Source organism: Pongo pygmaeus, chromosome 16 (genome assembly GCF_028885625.2).
Source record: "Pongo pygmaeus isolate AG05252 chromosome 16, NHGRI_mPonPyg2-v2.0_pri, whole genome shotgun sequence".
In the NCBI taxonomy this organism is placed as follows: domain Eukaryota; kingdom Metazoa; phylum Chordata; class Mammalia; order Primates; family Hominidae; genus Pongo; species Pongo pygmaeus.
Window position 1 is genome coordinate 52,617,456 of NC_072389.2, and position 19,460 is coordinate 52,636,915.

The 19,460-nt window shown below is 37.2% G+C and overlaps 1 protein-coding gene across 2 annotated transcripts in view; it reads left to right on the forward strand.

Annotated features, from left to right (window-relative positions):
• Positions 1-19,460, forward strand: part of SEMA6D (semaphorin 6D) — a 585,453-nt gene that overhangs the window by 227,766 nt on the left and 338,227 nt on the right. The window lies entirely within an intron of this gene.

Here is a 19,460-nt window from a genome sequence, read left to right on the forward strand (position 1 = left end):
TTTATAACAGACTCAATTAGCTTGAAAATTAGTTTGAAATCATCATAGCAGATCATAGTACTAATAACTCAGTCAAACAGTGTACTCACAATCTGGCGGATCTGGCTACGTCTATTTCTAGCATTCCCAACTCAAAAGGTAATTTCTCTTTTCAATCACTGACCTCTGTTTCTCCCCAAAGCCAATGTGGAGGTAAGATATAATCAGCAAAGAGACCTCCTTAGGACCCTTCCCAGGAAGAGGATCAGGAAATTATATAAATTGACAGAGATTCTAGTAGGGTCTCTAAAATCTCAGCTATTTTTATTAGCATTTTGTGAAGCTCCAGAAAACTGCAAGTATTTTCTATTCTAGTCACCCCCTATTACTTTGCAGCTGATCAAAATAGCCCATGACTAACAATAGGAACCCGAGAACCGCCATAACTGCAATGGTCCCCTCTATCACTCAGACATTTTTGGTGTAATAAAGTCAAAAGCAAATTTTCTTCTTTTATTTTCAAGTTTTGCATCTGACAAAATGTCGTTAGAGCTCAGTGACTTATGAAAAATTGGGACAGATTGAGAGCCTCTGATAAAGGCAGTCTTTTTTATCACTAAAGGATTCTGCTAAATTGAGGGGAAAGGGGAGTTATAGTTCTTAATAATGTGTTTTATCAACCACCTGCAAAAATTTTTAATTAAATATCTAAAGATACATTATAAGATATTGTTGTAAAAGGCACAAACATGATTCCAGAAACATTTTAAAAGCTTGAATATTTAATATTTATTTGTTTTAGAGATAGAGGGAAAGGGGAGATGAGAAACATAAATTGTGTAATCATATTATGATTTCATCCTCATATCAGGCAAGAAGATATGCTCTGACATACCATCCCATGGTTATGTACTTTACCTTTTAGACTCTATCTGCTTTTACTGTGTGTGTGTATATATGTATGTATGTGTGTGTGTGTGTGTGTGAGAGAGAGAGAGAGAGAGAGAGAATATCAATGTCTGAGAAAGTAAAATTATCAAAAGTAAAACTTTCAGAGGTTGCCTGAAGGGGCAAGATTTACCAAATATCTATTGTTTAAGGAGTGACAATTACTGCTAAGATTAAAAATAGTAATTTTAGAATTGTTCAGGATTTGTATTAATTCTTAGTGTTGTTTTGGTGTGTTTTTCAATGAGCTGTAGTGCCATATTGTCATGGCACTACCATGACAACTGTTGTATCCTTGGATCTCCTGAAATCTTGATTTCATAAATGGACGATATCATGGTAAAAATAGACATCTCTAAATATTAATTTTCCATGTGAAAGACATTAATCACTTTTTTCTTTTCCTAATCACTCATGCATCCATTTTTTTTTTTTTTTTGCAATTCATCCTTTGAACAAATGTTTATCGATCACCATATAGGTATTGCTAGACATTGTTTTGTGTATTGGGGTTACTGAAGTAAACTCAACAGATAAAAATGTCTGCATGCAAGGAAGTTAGTTTTCAATGGAGGAGATAAACGATGCATGGATAAATATATCTAAAATATAGCATTTATATATTTTATATGCCCAAATATGTTTTATATATAGATGAGTGCAAAAAGAAAAAAGAGGAGATATGAAATGGTATATGGGGCTGAACTTTACATGGAGTGGCGTGGTAAAGCTTTTCTATGTAGATACCTTCTGAGAAAAAGACTTGAAGGAAGTGAGACAGCAAGCCAGGCAGAAATCTGAGGAAGATTGTTCTAGGCAGAGAGAATAGTAAGTGCAAAAGCTCTGAGACAAGAGAATGGGTAGTATACTTGAAAATTAGCAGGGAAGCTATTCAGTCTGAATCATTACAGGGATCACTCTGGCTGCCATGCCGAGAGTGTGTCAGTCTGTTCATGCTGCTATACTGCGTGGCTTATAAACGAGAAATTTATTTCTCACAGTTCTGGAGGCTAAGAAGTCCAAGATCAAGGCATCAGCAAATTCAGTGTCTGGTGAGGGCCCATTTCCTTGTTCATAGGCCGAGCCTTCTGTTTGTCCTTACATGGTGGGAGAGGCGATAAAGCTCTCTGGGATTTTTTAAATTGCAATAATCCCATTTTGGGGGGCTATACCCTCATAACCTAATTACCTCCCAAACACCCCACCTCTTGATACCATCACCTAAAGGGTTAGGATTTCGACATAAGGATTTTGGCGGAACATGAACATTCATAGCAGAGTAGGAAGAAACTCAGGGTGGGTAGGGAAGGCATAAGTAGGTAGACCACTTAGGAGACTGCTTCAATAACTTCAGGAAGAGAGGATAGGGTCCTGTGCCTAGGTGGAGAAGGTGACCTTGACTAACAGCACAAAGAACTTGTCTGTAAGAACAGGAAAGGTGCGGATAGGTGGGAAGAGATGGTAGTCACAGGATATGAAAGTTCTCTTTTGATTGTTTACCAAATGTCAATCACATTAGACTGCGTAAGTGCAAGCATACAGTGATCATCTGATTGAATTTAAGGAGGATTATGATTCCACCAGGAAAGTTCACCAAGATAAAAAGGAGCTGGGAAAAGATTATAATGATCCTCTACGGAATTTAAGCTGGAAAGGAGAGAAGAGGGAAGAGAGGATTTCATGAGAGAGCTATGTCTCAGAGACACAGAGAGTGAATTTCAGGTCCTTGTGGGATTTTAGAATTGTAGGAGTTGGGGTGTTAGAAGGAGTGATCAGGAAAAATAAGAGATCATGATCATAGAAGAGAATATTTAAAATTGAGATTTTTGCAAGGAGTGCAGTTATTGATAACCACAAAGTCAAGTGTTTGACTGTGTAAGTGAGTGGCTCAAGAAGGATGGCTGATGAAATCTCTAAAAGCAAAGTAGTCCAGAAACTGAGAAAGAGGATATTGGAAGGATCATGCCATTGGATGTGAAAATGGCCAAAAATTAAATAGGGATAGTATTAGAGAAAGTGATAATGAGCCATGTGCTAAAATCTCCAGTGAATGGAGGGGGAATGAACTGGAGGATGGTGGAGGAAGCACCAACAAGAGAAGGGGAGTATAGCCTGATGCCATGAAAGAGAAAGCTGGAGTTTTACTGACGAAGAAGGACAAAAGGCCTGGACACAGTAATGAAGAACACAGAGGACACCTACTATACTTTTATGCTCCTTGGTAAGAGGGATCTAGGAGAGTAAAAGCTACCTCTTGAAAGGGCTTTAGTGGAATGAGTGTTATCTGGGAAGTCAGATTTCAACTAGTGCAAAAAGGTGAAAGAGAAGTTTCCATAGGAAGTAGAGAATAAACAGATTTACTGATGATTGACCTCAAGTCCCAGAGGATTCAGTGAAAGACTTTCAGGAGGTGTATGAGACCAAGATCAGAACAAGTAGTGAACAAAGCCACATGGATTGTGATTAGAGAAGAGGAGATAAAAATCTCACATGGATTGAGGATTAGAGAAGAGGAGATAAAAGATGATCTGGAAGTGCTCGGCTGGTGTGGTGACTGATCTGCCATGGTCCAATAATAGCTGGTCTGTTGGTCCAGGGCAGGTGGTGGTGGTGAGGCTATGAGCGTTGAGAGGAAAGAGAGTTAAGTGCAAGTTTTGGGGGTGAGACAGACCTTTCCAAGAACATGAAGAGCTCTCAGGTGATGATTGACTGTTGCTGAGGAGACTGTTATCCTTCAGAAGGGTGATGTGCTCAGAACACACAGATACTCTCTTAAGTTGAGCCACAGTGGCCTTCAGCTCAGTGGTCTTACACTGAATGGGCTGGCTCCCTCTGAGTTCATCATTGCAGAGCCCAGTGGCTCAACTTTAATCGGAGGATACCTTTACCTTCCTTCAATAGTAGAACATTGTATTTTGGGCTTGTCATATACAGACTAACTGTGAAACTTATTTTTGTCATTTGAAGCATTCTTTTGAGATCTTTGCTGTTTCTCCCATCAACCTATTTATAAACCTTTCTTCCCCCTCCCCTAATTTTCTCTCCTAACCTGTTCTACTCCTTGATGCTGTGAATGAATGAATAACTGTCTGTATGTCCATTGCCTCCAATGTCTCTGGAAGTACTGCCTTCTCCCCCTCTGTGCATGCTGGTTGCCCCATAGTTTTGCCCATCTTCTATTTTGTGCATTCTGAGCTGTGTGAAGGAAGGTGTGTGCATTGCAGGTCCTAGTGGCCCTCTCCTTTGTTTGTCCTGACCTTCTGCCTTTGCTGATCTGATGTGAGAACTGTTGTTGTGTCATAAGTGACTGTTAACTTTTCCTCTTTTTATCTAAAACAATTCTAAAAAAACATCTTTTTGGGAAGGATGATAATATTCATATAGTTTTTGGAGGCACTACCTGTGATCAGTCATTCTATGGGACTATATAATAAAATGCAAGTTGTAATGAAATCTAAGGCCTCAGGCCCACTATCTCCAAAAAGTAATTTTCTGTTTGTGACCTTAGGGGTAGCTATTCAGTTCTCTTGAACAAAAAAATGTACATATGAAGTAGATATGGATAGAATTAGGATCACAATTAGTGACATAGACCATCAGTACCATTGGGGTTATCATGAACCATAAAATTGCTATTTATCTTCTTCTCTTACAATGTAGAGATATTGCAAGGATTTTAAAGTCTAATATGTTTGGAGTTTTTATTGGAAGTAAATGATATGAGTCAGTGAAGAACACATGATTTAGATAAATGAACTTTTTTTAACAGTTAAAATTATTCACTTTTCATCCTCACCTGTACCATTGGTTATTTCTTTATTGACATTCTAGGACAAGATTCAGTCCTTTTGTTATACTCCTCATTCTCCCTTAGGTTCTCAATCTCAGGTTCTCACCACCTGCAGTTTCTGAGGCAGTGCCATATAGAGTAAGAGCATTGGATATGGCAAGAAAGGACTGGTGTTTAAAGTCTGGCTTTGCTACTTACCAGCTATACAATGCTGAAGACATCAGTGAAGTGCTATTATCCTCTATTTTCTTATCTCAGGGTTGCTATGTTTAACTACCCTCATGTATTTGAAAGTGCTTAGCACTTATAAAGAGTAGGCCCTAAATAAATATGCACTAATAATTTATGTTTATCATCTGCTCCTTGGTTTTGGCTTCAGGTGATAGATTAATTTTAATGCTTTGTTTTTGATACTTCTGTTTCTCTGGCATCTGCAACTGTTCATGCCATTTTTCTGCTTAAGGATTTTTTTGCCTTTACTTTCCACTTGACTGATGAGTGTGTACCATATTAGATTAGATTTGTGGTTGGGATGGGGAGGTATTAGGAGCCTCTCTTTTAGATAAGGGGGGATCAGAAGTAAAGGTGCCAATGACATGTATGACAAAAACTAAATATTTATGAGGTCGAAGGGAAAGATGAGATGATGGGAACCTGAGTGTCAGTTGATGGTAAAAAGTTTTCATAAAGTTAACCTCTAGCAATGTCCATAGTGTGTAGGACTACAAAGGGTAAAATAACATTTGACTGTCTTTTCTAGAATCTATAAATAATCAATTTAATAAAATAAAATTCTATTGTCTCCACACAATTATAGATATGTAACTTCATAGTGTGTAATTTTGATTTCTTCACACATCTTCCTTAGCACATAGAGCACAGAATGTTTAAGAACTAGGAAGACCGAAACTGTTCAGCAAGAACTAAGAACCACAATGTTAAGGGGGTCCATTGTTTATTTTTTTTTTCTTTAGAGGATGAAAACGAAAGGGCAGGTGATTTAATTTAAAACTAACACTCTTATTTTTTCCTTCCTTCCTTCCTTCCTTCCTTCCTTCCTTCCTTCCTTCCATTTTCTTATAACTGCATATTGTTGGAGTCTTCAGTCAGGTATCATTGAATTAAAAACCAAACCTAGTAATCACCATCTTTAAGTGATGAAGTATGTGCAATGAAACTCCAAACAGTAGAGACAGTTGAAACAGATAAGTTTCCAAGCTCAGTTTCTTGATTGATACTACCTTTTCAAAACAGTTGGGTATTCCATGTCATTTAAATGGCAAAAAGAAAAAGAGAATATATTCTGCCTGACTGTGTCTCTTTGGTCATCTTTTCACACTCCATTAGAGGCTTTATCCAACTTTTGTATTCAGACTTCATTGTATTTTTCTGGTGCTAGAAGAAACTTCAATGAGGACATGATGAATGTTCATATTAAATTAGATTCCCCTCCCGTTTCAATTAAGTTCATTTAAATTTAATTTTGTAATCTTACTTCAGTAAACCATTTGACTCCAGATGTTGGATGTACTTTTTCTTATTTCTGCTTCCGCATAATCGTACCTGTAAAAGATTTATCACTGCAAGAGGCATTTTGGAACCTTTCAGAGCATTTTTGGCATATGTTTCATGGATGGCTGGTAACATGAGCAATTAACATCCTAAAATGTTCTTATGCTCTCCAGAATATTTTTAATGGGATGTTATTATTAGCCTGAACTTTAAACAAATAATCATCTTAAAGGAAACATTATCATCAAAACAACTCAGTTGCAACAGAAACCCAACACTAAAGGAAATTGGTAAGAGTGAGAAAAAAAGACCTTTGGGCTAAAACAACCTTTAACAAAGATATATAACTAAAAGGCAAGGCTTGGCCTTTTGCTAAAATAAGAGTTATAAGCAGAGTTCCTGTTCCTTCCGACTGACTCTGAGTCACTTCTCTGTTTGCTATAATGCATATATTATAAAGTGATGGGCCACACCTCTTATGCTTAGGGAACATTTAACTCTGGCTTTTAGTGATAGAACATTCAGATCAATCAGAACAACTCAAGCACTACCTGCTTTGCACACCAAAAATAGAGACTCATACAAGTGTATTTGAGAAACTATAGCTGCCTTGGAGCCTAGAACTCAGACTTACTCCACTGATAAATGATCTTCACCATCAGCCCCTATCAGGCATTCTTAGCCACATAAGAGATTGCTAGTAAATAGCCTTTCTTGTTCTTGGAATTATTTGAATGCTTACAATTGTTCTGAATCTGCCTTCTTGCTTCCTTAAGTCAAAGCTTATTTAATAACATACTTGATAGCCCTCCTGGGACCTTGTCTAATGAAACTCCTAGTTCTCATCAAAGAAACATAGACTACAATTCAAGCTTTAGATGACATACTAAAGAAAAACAGCAACTACAAATACATAGGATAAAGAAATCAATTTTTTTCCTCCAGTGAAAAATTATACTTCATGTTTTGGATATACAATAATGTGTCTTGATGTATATGAAATATTCACCACTACAGTAAACAAGTTAGAGCATGGATTTTTCCTCAGACTTAAGGGACCCAGTAAGCAAGCTCTAATTTTATTCTTTTACAGTCTTGTTTTGCAGGGACAGGTATGTGTGTGTGCATTGGTGGTGGGGTTTGTCTAAAACCCACTACAGTTTAGCATTTACTGTTTCTAAGTGCTTTTCTTGCTCAAAGTACTAAATAATACTAAAATCATTTAAAGATGACAGTTACCATTGTGACCAGGCATAATTTGTTTGTCCATAATTGACAGACAAAGAACTCACGTTTTCTGCATATATCTAATATAACAAAAGCTCAGAGAATGATTCTGTGAGTCATGGAATTTTGCAACTTTATTAAATTTTAAATAGGGAATCAGTGAAGGCCTAGAGATGAAAAAACATCTGAAGCAGCAAATGGCATGTATACAATTAATAAATTGTCATGCTACACAAGAGTAGCTATGCTAACTAGGAAAGTGCACTCGAAACAGCCTCTGATTGGAAGACTACTTAGTGACTATTTGCCAATACCTCTAATTCCTGCTGGTAATCGAAAATAGATGTCTAACATAGAAATTTAAAGAGAAGGATTGAGAATATATACAGAGCCGTAAGATATTGCATACATTTCATGAAATAAGAAAAAAAAAAGAAAATTAGTTTTGAAAAGAAAAAATTCATTGTGCTTTCAATTGCTTCTATAGATCAATTATGATGAAATAAAACAGATTTTAATGAAATAAACATTTTGTCTACCATAAGTGTCGGTCAAAGTAGAGCCTATTGGTTTGTAATAACTTGGAAAATAAGTTCAGAATAAATATCTGATACATTGTCTCTATCCTAGAGTTATTTTTTAATGTATTTATTCATTCATTCATCCCCCGACAATGTAATGAATATCCTTGGTGCAAAGCAAGTGGTAGAGCTTGAGAAATCTGAAAATGAAAATCAGAGCTAGGTCCTACTGATGTAGGTGGAATAAGTTTGAATAAGATGTATGAATTGTAGGGGCAAAGGGAGTTTTTCCCTCCCACCTCTGAAGGTTCAAGTCTTCTGAGATAAGCTGACAATAGATTAACAGGAGCAAAAGCATGCAAACGGATTAATGTGAACGTGTACATGGGAGTCATACAAAATGTGAGACTCAAAAGGGCCAGATGGTTGAGGCTTACGTAGCCTCTTTATTTGGGAGAGGGAGGTGGGAGATGCAGGCAATTTTGAATGGTAGTAAATGATTTTTAGGGGAGTCAAATGAGCCCCAAAAGCAGAAAATGGTCTGAGACAAGGTTCCTCTGAGCTCTGGAGGTGATGGCAACCAGTTGTGGAAAGGTGAGGGGTGAACTACACTGTGAATTTGTCTTGTTATGCAGATAAAGTTTTCCAGGCAATCTCCCGGAGCTTCCCGCAGAGGAATCATTGAAAAGTCTAATTGTGATGACGACTTTTAGTCTTTTTTCTTCTCTTTGGTAACCAGGGAAGGTGGGTAATCCTTCCCTGGTTATTTAGTGAGAGTCTTAATGAGGAAGTTTCAAGACAATTGCATTATTTTGGGGGAGGAAAAAGTTTCCTCAGCGAGATAGGGGAGCTTTTCGAGTGATCCCCTGTCTGCAGTTGGTGAGTGAGAAGAGAAACCTGAGACAGAAAGTCCCTGATTCTGAGGCTGCCTCTAAGACCTTTTAATTAATTAATTAATGTATTTATTTTTATTTATTTTTAGTTCAAAGTGCTCAGCAAGCCAAAGCACCATACTTTGGGATATTGCTTTCTGACCCTCAACAGAATCCTATGTTTGATCCATGTTGGCCTACAAGGCTAATGGGCTAATCAAGGACACCCTCAAAAGGAACACTAATTCCTTGTACTGTGCTTTAGCTTTTTTACCCCTTGGAATAATACTGCTGTGGTTTTATATGCCACACCTTCTTCTTAAATGCAACTGAGATTTGTTTCACTGTGCCTAAATGGTAAAGATACTTTTTTTTTGAGACAGAGTTTCACTCTGTCACCCAGGCTGGAGTGCGGTGGCACGGTATCAGCTCACTGCAACCTCTGCCTCCCAGGTTCAAGCGAGGTAAAGTGAGGTAAAGTTACCTTTTCCTCCATTTTCAAATTTTCACAGAATCCGGGGACACTTTTAGGACTGGGAACGAATTTATTCTCTTCCATTTATAATCTAAAGTCTCCCTTCTAATTTTCCAGCCTAATAAACACCTGTTCTAATTACTTTTAATCATTTTCTGCTAGAGATTTTGTGTGTATATTGGCTATAGGCAGGTGTTTTGTAATAATTAGGGGAAATAGCCTATAAGACACTCCTTAGTTATGCTCTATATACTAATAAATGCTACTTTGTCTGTTTGTCTCATGCCTTGAAAGCCTTTTGTGTGAATTTTTGATAGGTTTCCAAATTCTACAAAAATATACACATGGATTTTGTATTACTTAGGATCTGAGGTAGCTTAGTGCAAGAGTTTTTTTAATTTATGTTTTCAGAGATGAGATCTCACTATGTTGCCCAGGCTACCTTTGAATTCCTAGGTTCAAGCGATCCTCTTGCCTTAGCTTCATGTAGCTGGTACTACAGGCATGTACCACCATGCATGGCTTTGGTGCTAGAGTTTTGTTATTTTGTTCTATTTTATTTGATATTGTTGTCTAATGGGTCCCTGTTTTATCACAAGAACCTGCAGAGCTTCTGATGCAGAGCAAAACAGAATAGTTTTGATCATCAGTACCCTGCAGGCAAGTATTAGGGTTAATTGAATCACCTGTCTTCTAGTCCTACATTGTGGGGTACGTGAGGATGTGGTCTTTATGTAGGGAAGGATAAGGCCTTAGAACCACTGCTAGTAAAATCTTTTGTCCCAAGAGCTGCTAGTTTAAAAGCACAGGAATACAGAAGGAAAGATTTGAAGATAGATTTTGGTCTTTTATTTACATTTTCATTATCATATAATAGCACATCCCTGATGTACTCCCTACAGGGTATAGAAACTCAAACTCTTTCTCTCACACACATACATATATAACACCAAATATTTTTCCCCCAAGTAAAGCCCAATGCTAGAAACGACTAGTTTTGAATATGTTTTATAATATCCTAAGGGCTGCTGTGATTTTTATTCTTGTTACACTTGTGGTAATGAACTGTATAAATTACACAGTTTTTGTCTGCCAGATGCAAGTCATAAATCTGAAGAGAATATTTTCTGTTAAAAAGACATAATGATCATTTTACTGATAGGGTTTAAATGGTAGAAATCACATGCTTCTTTATATGGGTTAAACTATTGTAAAAAGGAATGAATAAGTCAGGTACCAAATGCAATTTCAAATACCAGTAGGGTGTTATAAGACATATTTGCATTTTCTTTTGTGATTGTATTGAAGTAAAGTTCATTTACAGTGATAGCATCATTTAATTTCATTTGAAGACATGACATTGCAAGCATCCATAATATGAACAACTTTAATGGGGAGAAAGGAGGCACTGATGGAGATCAACATTGCCCACCATGTGTGTTCTAGGACACAAACTGCAGAAGGTGTTGATCAATAGAGTGATCCCTTGGTCATGTAAGTTTGAGAAACACTGCACACGAACCTGCTGTATACTGCATACTCCACAGCCACTAGGTCTGGGAGATGCTATGCATTCATGTACAGTCACAGCATGCAACCATTAACAGCGGCAGGTTAAATGCACTGAGAAATATTACACTTTAACGTGTTTTAGCTTAGCATTTTCCAAGCTTATTACACTCCTTTTCATTCTGTCACATTTTATAACAGCCCATGGAATTATGATTCTGTGGAAAATTCTTTGGAAAATCTTGATCTCAGAAATACTATCTTTTATATCTTAAATGAATTTATTTCAAAAAAGAAGAGAAATGTACACTTGGGAAAGGTCACTGGGTGTGACATTACAAATATTTGCTAAATATGTGACCTTAGGGATAGCATTTAAACTTGCTGTGAAGTGGGAATAATGTTATCTTCTTTAACTCACAGTGGGTCATTGAATCCAAAGTCTAAAAGAGATGGTGCTTTTATAAGCCTTTTGTAATCCATGAAGCACTCTTATTTGTGGTATTTATCCTTATCATTATTGTTATTAACTTTAAGAGTTCTGCCCCAGAAGTAGTGAAGAAATTCTTATTTATCCTATTGGAACCCTTCTTGATTTCCTAAACTCTCTTACCAAAGTTCTTACTCTTTCTTTCTCTGAGGAGCCTAAGAAATTGTATATTCTTCTTAGGGAAAAGATAAATAGAATGGGGTATTTGAAACAAGATAATCTAATAAATTGCTTTCAGACAAATTACTTTGAAATAGCTCACCAGAAAATGTGCAAGCTTTAGATGTTTCATCATGTTATGCAAGAGATCTACCCTTAAAAAATGTAAAAAAAAGAGAACAAGCTGAACATTATTAATAACAACAATATATAGATAAATTTAGGTGTAAAATGGTCCATCTACCTGCTCATATTGCAATAGAGGCAAAGATAAATAAATCAACCACTGAGAATTTATTTAGCACATATTATATGCCCAGCACCATGACATATAAAGAGAAAAGAATAATGAGTTTATGTTGATCAAAGGTTTTACAAGCTCATTGTAGGGCTAATATGAACACATGGTGTAAATATACATCAATCGACTCCAGCTTTGCAGAAGACCAGAGTATTTTTAATTATAACTGGGTACTGCAGTTACAAGAACAAAAGGAGTTCTAAGGATGGAGAGGTAAAAAAGTATTTAGGCACAGATCTACCCTTAAAAGTGGGTAAAATGGGGCAAGGTGCAGTGGCTCACACCTGTAATCCCAGCACTTTAGAATTTAGGAGGCCAAGGTAGGTGGATTGCTTGAGGTCAGGAGTTCAAGACCAGCATGGCCAACATGAGGAAACCCTGTCTCTGCTGAAAATAAAAAAGATACCTGGCCATGATAGCGCAGGCCTGGAATCCCAGCTACTCAGGTGGCTGAGGCGCAAGAGTCACTTGAACCTGGGAGGTGGAGGTTGCAGTGAGCTGAGACTGCACCACTGCACTCCGGCCAGGGTAAGACTCTGTCAAGGAAAAAAAAAGTGGGTAAGATGGGTTTCTTATGATTTTTGTCTCCCCAGCAATTGGTATTTACGTACCTTGTGTATTGTCAGTACTCAGGTACTCAATACAGATGTGTTATGTAATTGGATGAATAGAAAAGAAAAGAAGTGGAAAGAAGGAAGGGAAGGGAGAAGGAGGAAGGGAGGGAGGGAGGAAAGAAGCAAGGAAGGGCCAAAAGAAGGAAGGGAGGAAAGAAGAAAGGGAGGGAGGGAGGGAGGAAGGAGGGAAGGAGGGAAGGAGGGAGGAAGGAGGGAAGGAGGGAAGGAAGGAAGGAAGGAAAGAAGGAAGGAAGGAAAAGGACAGGAGGAAAGGAAATTCCAGTAAAATAGGGCATCCCACTAAGACCACAGCAAGTACTAGTAAGTGTAAGCCCTCCTGAGAAGAGAGGTATGTGAGTTGCCTGCCCAACACCCAAATGCAGGTACCTAGAGGGAACAATGATACCATGCAGAGAGCACCAGAGTTATCATTGGAAGTTATAGGCTGGCCAATTCCTGGCTCTGCGGCTTACTACCTGTGTGACCTCAGATAAGTTGCTTAAATTTTCCAAGTCCTCTTATACAATGAGGTGCTTTCTTTTTAGCATTCTTTTAAGAATTAAAAAAGGTTTTGAAGTTAGTAAAATGTTAGACAGCTGTGAGATAACGTTGTTATTATATATGGAAATGAGATGAAGCTCCAAGAGGTCATGAAGTAACAAATCTAGCCAGTTTTTTAAAAATCTGGAGTAAATTGCTAAGAGGGATTTTATCTGACTTAGGTTTGCAATATCTTTGAGCATATTGTGTTATCACCCTATTGCATATTTGGTGGTAAGGCAACAGAACACCAACAACATTATGCATTGACCATAAGCACTTGGCTCTCCAGCCAACAACTGCCTGGGAAGGAATGCAATGGGGCAGATGGTATTTTTCTGAATGAACTATTATTATATAGTATGGTTAAGGCCACTGTTCTCTGTCCTGTCAAAGTCCACTGATGATTAAAATGGTTCAAGAGTGTTTAAAGATAATATATATATATATATTTTTTTTTTTTTAAAATGTCTATTCTTGTCTGTGGGAGTTTTGAAGTTTTCAGAATTTTTGTGATCAACTCAGTTGACCTTCTTCGATGACTAGAAGATTACAGTTTGGGGACCTCAGTAGCAACTGAGTGGCCACCTGTGAAAAGTTTCTCTTACTTTCTTGCATCTTTAAATGATGTAACACAGACCAAGCATCTTATATGTTGGTTTGGAGTTCATCCACTATAAGGCACCCATACAACTACATCTGAAAGTAAGAGGCTCTTCCTATGTGCTTTCCAACCTGATTCCCTTGAGTACTCTGTCTGAGGTGCCAGAACTTTCTCAGAGTGAGGGAAAATAATAAAAATTCAGTATGCCAACCACTCTTGAACTTTAGCATTAATTCCTTACACATCTTTCCTTTTTTCCCACTTCACATCATTCCCCCAAAAATCTCCTCCTTAGTAGGGAAAACCATTTTCCCTGCTGTAGAGAGAAAAAGAGAGTTCGTTTTTGTTAGCATAGGAATCTACCACAAAGGAGGAGGGAAACACTCCTGTTTTTCCTTGGGGACCATTTTTATTTGCATGATTGCTGCAAACTCTGTCCCTTTTTTGATGTGGGTTTGCCTTTTGTCTGTGATCATCCAGGGAGTTTTTTTCTTTCTTTAGCATCTTATCAGACTGGGGGCAGGTCTGGGAAAAATAATTGTGCTTCCTCCAAAATAAAATATATTTTTTTACTCAGGCAGATGAAAGGGCAGAAACATAGGCACAGAGACAAGCTAATGTGGGCTGTCTCCTGGGTGGCAGGTTAAATTGTTCAGTGTCTGCACCTGGAAATACTAAGACCGAGCAGACAGACAGGAAGAAAACTTGAAAAGTGACCAAAACGAAAGAGCATACGTTTCCTCTCAATGTTATAACTTGCCATCCTGCCCCCATTTCTACTCTATTCCGCCACAGGCCCAAGGTAATATCTCAAAGTCCAGGTGTCATCTCATGGAGAAACTACCAAGACCAAGTCAAATGCCACCACCCCTCCTCACTCTTCACCATCCGTCTACCATTTCAGCAGTGTAGCCTCTTAGATGGGGTTGGGTGGAGGTGATGAATTGCAGGAGCAAGGCTTCCCATCTGGGAAGCCCAGGTAAGCCCAGCAAAGCTCAGATGGTCATGAGCCCCAGCCACGGAGTTCTTTTGTGAGGCAAGTCATAGCAGCCAGTCCCCTGGATCATAGATGGTGGCTGTTTCTATAGCTATCAATAAACCCCACAAACTCTAGGTAAATTACACTCTCTTGTTGATTCAAATAAGATTTTTTTCTCATTTAGATTGAACTAAATTTTTACTTTTGTTTTTCAAAGAACACAGATGAAAACTATTGGGCTCATGGTCTCATTTTTGAGGATGGATGGCTATTTGTATGCAAGGTTTATAATAATGTGAGTCTTAAGATTTCTCTTTATAATATTTGATTTAAGGGACTTTTATCATACAATTGAATATCATTTTTATTTTATTTATTAAATTAAATAATAAACCAAATAAAATATGTTTAGAAACATGCCCTTCAAATTAACACCTCAAAGCACAATTTGAGCATAACACCGTAGTTTAACAGTTCCCTTCCCATTTCAAACATTACATGGAGCCTAAATAGCTTCAAACACAAATCTTTACCCCTTTTTCTGTATCCTCATTATGAACATAATTTTCTCTCTGTAACTCTTCTCACTATTCAACAAACCTACATCCTCCCGCAGTGATTCCAGATTTTTCACTAACCATACCTTCTTGGTAGACATGGATGGAGTTGTGGGCTGGAGATAGGGTTGACTGGCAGAACTGCCACTGTGGACAGCAGGAACACTGCTTGGTCATTGCCCCTTGAGGTCTAGCATGTGGATATGAGTGAATCAGGCTGGTCCCAATTCCAAGGCCACCCACAAAAATGCTTCCTGTGTGATCTGTTTTGAATGCCTTCTCTTGATTCACATGCATGAAAGAAATGCACAGTTTAGACTTCAGATACAGTACAGTTGAAAATGCTTGTGACATCATGTCTTATGTGACTAAAAGATATCTTAGTGTTTCTGTTGAAACAAAGATAATAATTCTAAATAAGCCTCTTATTTATTTCATTTCATAAGTGTCTTCTGTGTATGCACAAGCCTTTGCATTTATTGAGACAACCTGGAAATGTGATAGATGTATCAATGGTTTCTTTTTATTCTTCTAAATATCCACCCCCAATCACCCGCAATGTTACATGGCTGGGCTGGGGTGATGTTCCAGGGCATTAAGCAATGTGTGAGGCACTGAGACCTAAAAAGATATTTTCTTTTTTAAAAGGAGAGCTATGTGTTCACAAAATCATTAGTGAACCCTAAAAGAACCAAGAGCAACTTCAGACCTGTTAATACACTGAAAATAAATGGCAGGTCAGACAATGTCCATGCCATAAAACTATGTAGATATCATTCTTACGTCTTCTGTCTTTATAACATAGAGATAAGAAGAGAGAAGGAGCAAAAAATGCTTTCCTGAATAAACATGATTTATAAATATGGGTCAATAGAAACATGAAAAGTAAATTTTGTTGAGACTGGTGAAATTTTAGAAGGGGAAACAATTTTCTTATTAAAACCTAATTGTTCTCTGATTCTTTGTCTCCTCTTCCCCCTGTTTCTCTGTCTTTTTCTTTCCATAAACACACACATTTATTTGTATATATATACACACACACAAAGATACATATGCATATACACATACACATATGTGTTATGTGTATATACATATATGCATATGTATATACATATACACCTATATGCATATGTATATACATATACACACACAATTAGTAAGTACTAAGCCCAAAAAAGAAAAAAAATGGCAAAGTAACTTGACTTGGTCTGAGAGGAAACAGAACAGGCAACTGAGCTGAAAAGATTGTGTGACCACACTTGAGATGAAAAAGCAACTCTATAATTAACCACTCCTAATTATGATCTGAGCATCACTTAGGAGAACCACTGTGTGGAAAAACTAAAAGTGCAAATGATTAAATGTAAGTCATTTTTGCTTTGGTGAGAAGTGTGCATTTTTAAGATGTAAAAATTATTTTTCAAACTAAAACTACACTGTCAGTAATTCATCAAAAACTTAATGAGCTTTTTTCTTTTTAAAGATTGGATAAAATGATTTTATTGCTTGTGAAGGAATCCTTCCCATATTTATAGGTTGCTCAAAAATTTTGACTAATTCCGCAAAAATTTCCTGAGCCTTTGTGGCAGACAGTGTGCTAAGTGCTGATAAATAGTGGTATATCCCTCCTTATAAGCTGCCTATAGACTATAAGCTATATTTACTAATTTTGATAAATGCTATTGGTTCTTTCTAGACATTGTCACTTTCTTCTTAGTTATGTTGTTAATTTCTGTTGCTGAGCTCTTTCCCTAGATAACGCAAACATAAACTTGAATTAGGCTCTTCAATTATTTGTTACTGGGATACTAATAAAAGGTTGTACATTTATTGATCTAGAGGCATTATCACCAAGTATTTATATATTAGACATATATCCAAGTATGCCATTATAAAATGTGTCTTCTAAACAACAGATTGTCATGCAGAATAACAGCAATAAAAACCACAGTAGAGACTTCGATGACTTTTCATTAACCAGTCAACCTCTCCAGCTAAAGTAAACTATGATTTTGCTTCAAAAGAATAGCAGGTTTTAGATTTCAATAAAAATTGACCCCTTGTAGAGATGTTTATGTGACTATTACATTTAATTTATTTTTTGCTTTATTTTATCAGAATCTTTTTCTGCCAAACATTGCAATTCAGTGTTTTATAGATCACACATTCTGAGACCGAGTTTTAGTTGAGGTTAATGATTAATTTGAAAAATAAACTCGTTGAAGTTGCAGAGTATGAGAGATACCTGATTTATAGACATAGAAAAACATCACCAAAACTTTGGAATTCCTGGATAACTCTTAGTCTTTTTCCAGAGCACAATGGGGTAAACAGAAAATATGGCTTAAATGTCACATTCAGTTCAATTGTAAGATGTGAAAGAGATGAAGATAAAGAAATAATCAGTAGTAGAAGCATCATCTTCTATCCAGAGATCCCTTATGCATTTGAAAATATAAACTATGAGATGAACTTTCAGTAACTACATCTACATACTGAATGTTAAGGTTTTCAGCAAGAAGTAATGTAAGTTTTCATCATCTCAATAAATTCCAAAAGTTGGCTAAAATCATAAGTGGTGGTGTTGAGGTGGCAGAGAAAAAATGAGAAGGCCACAATGACAACAATCTAAGTAAGAGATGATGAGGCCTCCACTGAAAGAAAGTCAGTGTTATTAGAAAGTGAGAAACAGTGTGCAGTAGCATTGGACAGAGTGATTCAATTTGGAAGCTGAGGGAGAAAGGGAAGAACAAGGTAACTGTGTGTTCAAGCCTGGTGATGAATACTGAAAAAATGGACAGAAATGAGCAGTAAGGAAGCAGTTTGGAAAGAGATGCTTAATCCTGTTGAAATGGGTGCATTCTGGGTCATGCAGATTGAAATATTCAATAGGTTGATGGTGATACAGAATTTAAGTGGAGGGAGGAGGGTCCTGGCTCTAAAGAAGTGAGCTATCTGAGTCAAAGCAGATATTTTTTTTCTTCTTCCACCCTCCACTCTGTCTCTTTTCTTGCTACATGCTATCCTGACAGTTTTCTGCTGTTTTCCTTATTTTGGAAGCTTCCATGATCAGTGATATATAAACATAACTTTTTTTTTCCTTCTCTGTCTTCAGAAGCATAGACTATAGGCAAGTGATACACTATTTGATGGAAGCTACTTTGTGAGTCAAGTCTGTATTCGATCCAATTTTGTATCCTACACAGCACATACATAATGTCTAGTACATAGAATCCATTCTACAAATGGATAATGTGTGGTCCCACATGGCATAGCTCCTTCTGAATCATATGTGAGGACTCATTGACTAACCCAGAATCAATCCAGGAACAAGACCTTAGTGCACAAGAGGAATATGTGTGTTTATCTCAGTGCGTTCTTTGTAAGAAATATGCCAGATGGGAAGAAAATGGGGCTGTCCTTTGACCTTGAAGAGGGACTAAACACAGCTGGTCATCAGAAACAACACACACTCACATACACACACATAGACCACAGTTCTTTGACAGCTTTGTCTTGATCCCAAAGGAAGATAATAAAGGTTAAAAATAAATCGCTGAATTGTAAATTCTTAAAAAATGGCCAGATTTTAAACTTAACCGTGTTGGAAACATCACATTGGATTCAAGTTTCAGTTTCTTTTTATACTATATTTTAACTTATTCTTCATAGATTTTGCAGTTAACAGTAGGTGGTGGGGAAGCTGGGCTTTTCTTGAAAGAACTTACTTGAAAACACCATTTTTTTAATGGAGAAGGAAATATTCTAAACAACAGTCTAGAATTCCTGTGAGGTTGCTATTGTAAAAGCAGTCTGGTTTGTGAATCATCAGTCCCTATATTTGATTCTGTAATTTTCCAAACTGTTAGTAAAATAGAGTAGGTTCTCGCTCTACTCTGTCACCATCTTCCATAACAAAATTTGGCTTCCTAGAATGGTAGAAACTCTGTTTTTCCTCCTTATGCCCTGTAATATACACTCTCAAATGTCCTCATGAGAAACACTGACTTGCACATGGCAAGTCTAATGACATGTGGCTCCCTACCCAGTTGGGCCACGTTCACCATTTTCTGAGCTAAGGGACGTCTGTGGCTGCTGTGCGCTGGCCTCTTGAAATGCTCCAGCTCAGTGTGGCCAATTCTGCTCTGGCTCTTGAGAGATGCAAGATTCATACTGTATTCTTTCTGGGTAGAGGCACTACTGACTGAGTTAAGTTTACCCTTTTCGCTTTCATTGCGAGCTTAGACATTTTTTAAAAAATTGTTTTTCATTGATTTCTTTATATACTTTAAAGAAAAATCATGTTTTGGGCCACTAAGACCCTATAGTCGTATTATTGTGTTTCAGTTTCCTTAAAAATAAACAAAAAGATAGCATAGAAAG